Below are 6,011 nucleotides of genomic sequence, written 5' to 3' on the forward strand. Positions count from 1 at the left end.
GCTGTGTGTATATGAGGTTTAGTAGTTCTCTGGTGGAACTTTTTGGATTACTTAAATATAGTATCATATCATCTGCAAATAGTGATATTTTGACTTCTTCTTTTCCTATCTGTATCCCCTTGATCTCTTTTTATTGTCTGATTGCTCTGGCTAGAACTTCAAGAACTATATTGAATATGTAGGGAGAGTGGGCAGCCTTGTCTAGTCCCTGATTTTAGTGGGATGGCTTCAAGTTTCTCTCCATTTAGTTTAATGTTAGCAACTGGTTTGCTGTCTATGGCTTTTACTATGTTTAGGTATGGGCCTTGAATTCCTATTCTTTCCAGGACTTTTATCATGAAGGGGTGTTGAATTTTGTCAAATGCTTTCTCAGCATCTAATGAAATGATCATGTGGTTTTGTTCTTTCAGTTTGTTTATATAATGGATCACGTTAATGGTTTTCCATATATTAAACCATCCCTGCATGCCTGGGATGAAGCCTACTTGATCATGGTGGATGATTGTTTTGATGTGCTCTTGGATTCGGTTTGCCAGAATTTTATTGAGTATTTTTGCGTCGATATTCATAAGGGAAATTGGTCTGAAGTTCTCTTTCTTTGTTGGGTCTTTGTGTGGTTTAGGTATAACAGTAATTGTGGCTTCATAGAAGGAATTCGGTAGTGCTCCATCAGTTTCAATTTTGTGGAACAGTTTGGACAATATTGGTATGAGGTCTTCTATGAAGGTCTGATAGAATTCTGCACTAAACCCATCTGGACCTGGGCTCTTTTCGCTTGGGAGACTTTTAAGAACTGCTTCTATATCTGTAGGAGTAATGCGGTTTTTTTTACATCATTTATTAATTCCTGATGTAACTTTGGTCCCTGGTATCAGCATAGAAAATTGTCCATTTCCTCCAGAATAACTAGTTTTAATGAATATAGGCTTTTGTAGAAGAATCCAATGATTTTTTTAATTTCTGCAGATTCTGTTGTTATATCTCCCTTTTCCTTTCTGATTTTGTTAATTTGGATACACTCTCTGTGTCCTCTCATTAGTCTGGCTAAGGGTTTATCTATCTTGTTGATTTTCTCAAAGAACCAGCTTTTCGTTCTGTTGATTCTTTGTATAGTCCTTTTCTTTTCTACTTGCTTGATTTCAGGTCTGAGTTTTATTATTTCTTGCCTTCTACTCCTCTTTGGTTTATTTATTTCTTTTTGATCTAGAGCTTTTAGGTGTCCTGTCATACTGCTGCCATATGCTGTGTCTCATTTCTCCTGTTTTCATGATGCCAGCACAATGTCTCCCGCTTGCCGTAGGTGGTAATGTGTGAAGCGGGCCTTTCTCTCTTTCTCTTTCTCCCTCTGTCTTTCTCTCTGTGTCTCTGTCTCTGTCTGTCTCTCTGTCTCTCTGTCTCTCTGTCTCTCTGTCTCTCTGTCTCTGTCTCTGTCTCTGTCTCTCTCTCTCTCTCTCTCTCTCTCTCTCTCTCTCTCAACCATGCCCTGCAGGAGAAAAGTACTAAGGCAAGCTACCCTGCAAGTGGTTAGGGCCATGTTAGCATTCCTACTCTCATGTCCCTAAGACCAGATGTTCTACAATAAGCAGGTAAGTCGTAGAGCTCTCAGACATCAGTATGTCTGAAGGACAGCATCAGCATCTCAGTCCATCTATGTCTACCTGGACTTTGATTGTAACTGACCCTGCTGCTATAGGGCCAAGAACCCCTCTATGGTCTCAGGTGAATCCTCAGCAACTCCCTTCATGCTGTTCCTCATAACTCTTGAGTATCCAGTTCTGTCCCTCTTCTTTGTTCCCACATCCTTATGCTTCTCCTTCCTTTTCACATCTCTACCACTTTTTTGCTTCTCTTAGTTATGCCTGTTGGCTGTAAGTATCTGGGGTTGTTTCAGGATTGGCCTAAGGAGTGCTATGTCCTTCTCATGTATTCTGGTTCTAGGCAGGGAACCTCTGAGGTGTGGTCTTTTTCACAAGCCTCCCCTCTGCTAGACTGGTCATCATCTCAGTTTAGCTCCTTGTTTGTTCCCCATGTTGTCAGTGTGGTGGTCATTTTGTGCTTGGTCTTTGTTCTGTCTGCCAGAGTTGGCCCTTGCAATGGTTGTCTTTCACTCCTGCCTAATGATGATGGTCCTAAGTGCAGTTCTACTTTCTGTCTCTCTGTTATTGGATACTGTCTGGGCCTGTCTGGCTCCAGTTTAGTTGTCTTTTTAGTGTTGCTGTTTTAGGGAATGCTTGGCTACTAACCATTCAGATGTTTATAGGCCAGAATACTGATCAGAGACACAACCCCTCCCTTCTCTGTCACCTACTGATACATGTGTGGTACAAAAGAAATACATGCTATACCTGTAGGTGGCAGAAGTACATTACAATCATAATTAATGCAACTTCATACAACCGAGAAGAATAAAGTAAGAAGATATAAATCGCTTTTCTCTACCTCATTTTTTCTTATTTAGGCTGTCATTTAACTTTCCACATAAATTCTAGACCGAATTTACCAATGTTCAAAACTCTTTCAGGCATATTATCAGCATTACATCGAGTTTATTTGTGAATTGGAGATGGTATACTTTTAAAAACCATTTATGAGACTGGAGAGCATGTTCAGTGGTTCAGAGCGTTTGTGCTCTTGCTAGGGGCCTGTGACTGATTCTTACCCACTTGGTTACCCACTACTGTCTTTATCTTCATTTCCAGAGAATTCAGTACCATCTTCTCTCCTTTGAGGGACAGTTACATCATGCCCTTACAAAATTGCACACAAACATATATAAATTTTTAAAGAATAGTAGTCCACAATACGACCACAGTTATATTCTCTGCTCATGTCTGTGTCCTTTAATGTTCAAGGGATATTTTGCTATCCTTAAAGGATATAGAGAAAAATTCCTCCCTATAGGAAATATAGGAAAAGTCTGGCAAACAGAAGCAACCCGTTTAAGAGGAAACACATAAATCACTTAAAAAATATAGGAAAATACAATCAAATAGTGAACTAATTGAACAAAAATCCAAGATCTAAATATGAAAATAGAAACAATAATGAAATCACAAATGGAGGAACCATTGAAATGGAAAACCTAGGAAAGACATCAGAAGCTACAGATTCAAACATGTCGAACGGAACACAGGGGATTGAAAAGAGAATCTCAGACAGAAAGTATCAATACCTCAGTCAAAAATACAAAGTGTAAAAAGCTCCTAACCTAAAACACCTAAGAAATTTGAAGCACAATGAAAAGACCAAATCTAAGAATAATAGGAATAGAAGAAAATGAAGATTCCTCCAACAAAGGGCCAGAAACCATCTTCATCAAACTCATAAAAAATAACTTTCTTTACCTAGAATAAGATGGCCATAAGCATACAAGACGCCTACAGAACACCAAAGGGATTGGGACAGAAAACAAAATTCTTTCTTCACGTATTAATCAAACACTAAATGTACAGAAAAAATATTAAAAGTTGTAACGGAAAAGGCCAAGTTCATATAAATGCAGACATTTGGGTGTAGGATCAGACATCTCAACAGACTCTAAAAACCGGAAGATGATGGACAGATCTCTTACAGACCTGAAAATACCACAGATGCTAGCTCAGATTACTCAATCCAGCAAAAAATATCAGTTACCATAAATGGAGAAACCAAGATATTTTATGACAAAACAAATGTAAACAATCTAAATCTAAAGTATCTTTGCTATTTTTGTGCCATTTAAATTCTGTCGGGATTTTATTTCTGCAGATTACTTGGGTTTGGGTATTAGGTATACACATTTTCAGTGTGACTCTTCTTTTTATCCAATAGATCCATTTTTTTCTTTTTATTGTTTATTGGATATTTTCTTTGTTAACATTTCAAATGTTTCCCCCTTTCAGGATTTCCTCTCCTTAATCCCTCTATCTCATCTCCCTATCCCTGCTTCTATGAGGATGCTTCCCGACACATCCACCTACTCCCTCCTGCCTCCCTGCCCCGGCATTCCCCTATACTGTGGCATCAAGCTTTCACTGGACCAAGTGCTTCTCCTCCCATCAATGACCAACAAGACCATTATTTGCTACATATGCTGCTGGAGCCATGGGTCTCTCCATGTGTACCCTTTGTTTGATGGTTTAGTCCCTGGAAGCTCTTCTTTTTTTTTTTTTTTTTTTTTTTTATTAACTTGAGTATTTCTTATATACATTTCGAGTGTTATTCCCTTTCCCGGTTTCCGGGCAAACATCCCCCTCCCCCCTCCCCTTCCTTATGGGTGTTCCCCTCCCAACCCTCCCCCCATTGCCGCCCTCCCCCCATAGACTAGTTCACTGGGGGTTCAGTCTTAGCAGGACCCAGGGCTTCCCCTTCCACTGGTGCTCTTACTAGGATATTCATTGCTACCTATGGGGACAGAGTCCAGGGTCAGTCCATGTATAGTCTTTAGGTAGTGGCTTAGTCCCTGGAAGCTCTGGTTGCTTGGCATTGTTGTACTTTTGGGGTCTCGAGCCCCTTCAAGCTCTTCCAGTTCTTTCTCTGATTCCTTCAATAGGGGACCTATTCTCAGTTCAGTGGTTTGCTGCTGGCATTCGCCTCTATATTTGCTGTATTCTGGCTGTGTCTCTCAGGAGCGATCTATATCCGGCTCCTGTCGGTCTGCACTTCTTTGCTTCATCCATCTTGTCTAATTGGGTGGCTGTATATGTATGGGCCACATGTGGGGCAGGCTCTGAATGGGTGTTCCTTCAGTCTCTGTTTTAATCTTTGCCTCTCCCTTCCCTGCCAAGAGTATTCTTTTTCCTCATTTAAAGAAGGAGTGAAGCATTCACATTTTGATCATCCGTCTTGAGTTTCATTTGTTCTAGGCATCTAGGGTAATTCAAGCATTTGGGCTAATAGCCACTTATCAATGAGTGCATACCATGTATGTCTTTCTGTGATTGGGTTAGCTCACTCAGGATGATATTTTCCAGTTCCAACCATTTGCCTACGAATTTCATAAACTCGTTGTTTTTGATAGCTGAGTAATATTCCATTGTGTAGATGTACCACATTTTCTGTATCCATTCCTCTGTTGAAGGGCATCTGGGTTCTTTCCATTTTCTGGCTATTATAAATAAGGCTGCGATGAACATAGTGGAGCACGTGTCTCTTTTATATGTTGAGGCATCTTTTGGGTATATGCCCAAGAGAGGTATAGCTGGATCCTCAGGCAGTTCAATGTCCAATTTTCTGAGGAACCTCCAGACTGATTTCCAGAATGGTTTTACCAGTCTGCAATCCCCTGGAAGCTCTTCTAATGAACACAAATGTTTTACAATCATTCCTTTCCTGATTTCTTCAAAATGTGCTATAGAGTGTGCCTCAATTTCCTTCATCAGAGGGAGGCATAGCTCTTGATTTTTAACTATAGTGATTGCAACTCAGTCACTATTTCCATAAGGTATTTTAATTTTCTCTTTTCCTTTAAAATTTTTTTATTAGGTATATTTCTTTACTTACATTTCAAAGGTTATTTCCCTTCCTGGTTTCCTGTACATAAACCTCCATTCCCTCCCCTCCCCCATACGGGCATTCGTCCTATACATCTCCTTTATCCCCCCCCCCCCCCCATATTCCCCAGCACTGGGGTCCAACCTTGGCAAGACCAAGAGCTTTCCCTTCCACTGGTGCCCCAAAAAGGTTATTCTCTGCTGCATATGCAGTTGGCGCCCTGACTCAGTCCATGTATAGTCTTTCGGTAGTGGTTTAGTCCCTGTAGGCTCTGGTTGGTTGGCATTGCTATTTTTATGGGGTTGCAAGATCCTTCAACTCTTTCAATACTTCCTCTAATTCCCCCTAAGGGGGTCCTATTCTTAGTTTGGTGGTTAGTTGCTAGCACTGACCTCTGTAATGGACATGCTCTGGATGTGTCTCTCAGGAGAGATCTATATCCAGTCCCTTTCAGCATGCACTTTTTTAGCTTCATCAATCTTATCTAGTTTTGGTGACTGTATACACACACACACACACACACACACACACACACACAC

The 6,011-nt window shown here is 40.5% G+C and overlaps 1 non-coding gene across 1 annotated transcript; it reads right to left on the minus strand.

Moving 5' to 3' along the window:
- Positions 1 to 2,226: 2,226 nt before the first annotated feature.
- Positions 2,227 to 2,359, minus strand: LOC120102682 (small nucleolar RNA SNORA17). The gene has a single exon (XR_005504302.1). It is a non-coding gene; the product is annotated as a small nucleolar RNA SNORA17 (small nucleolar RNA).
- Between the last annotated feature and the right edge of the window lie 3,652 nt (positions 2,360 to 6,011).

The sequence above is a fragment of the Rattus norvegicus genome, chromosome 4, assembly GCF_036323735.1.
Source record: "Rattus norvegicus strain BN/NHsdMcwi chromosome 4, GRCr8, whole genome shotgun sequence".
NCBI lineage: Eukaryota > Metazoa > Chordata > Mammalia > Rodentia > Muridae > Rattus > Rattus norvegicus.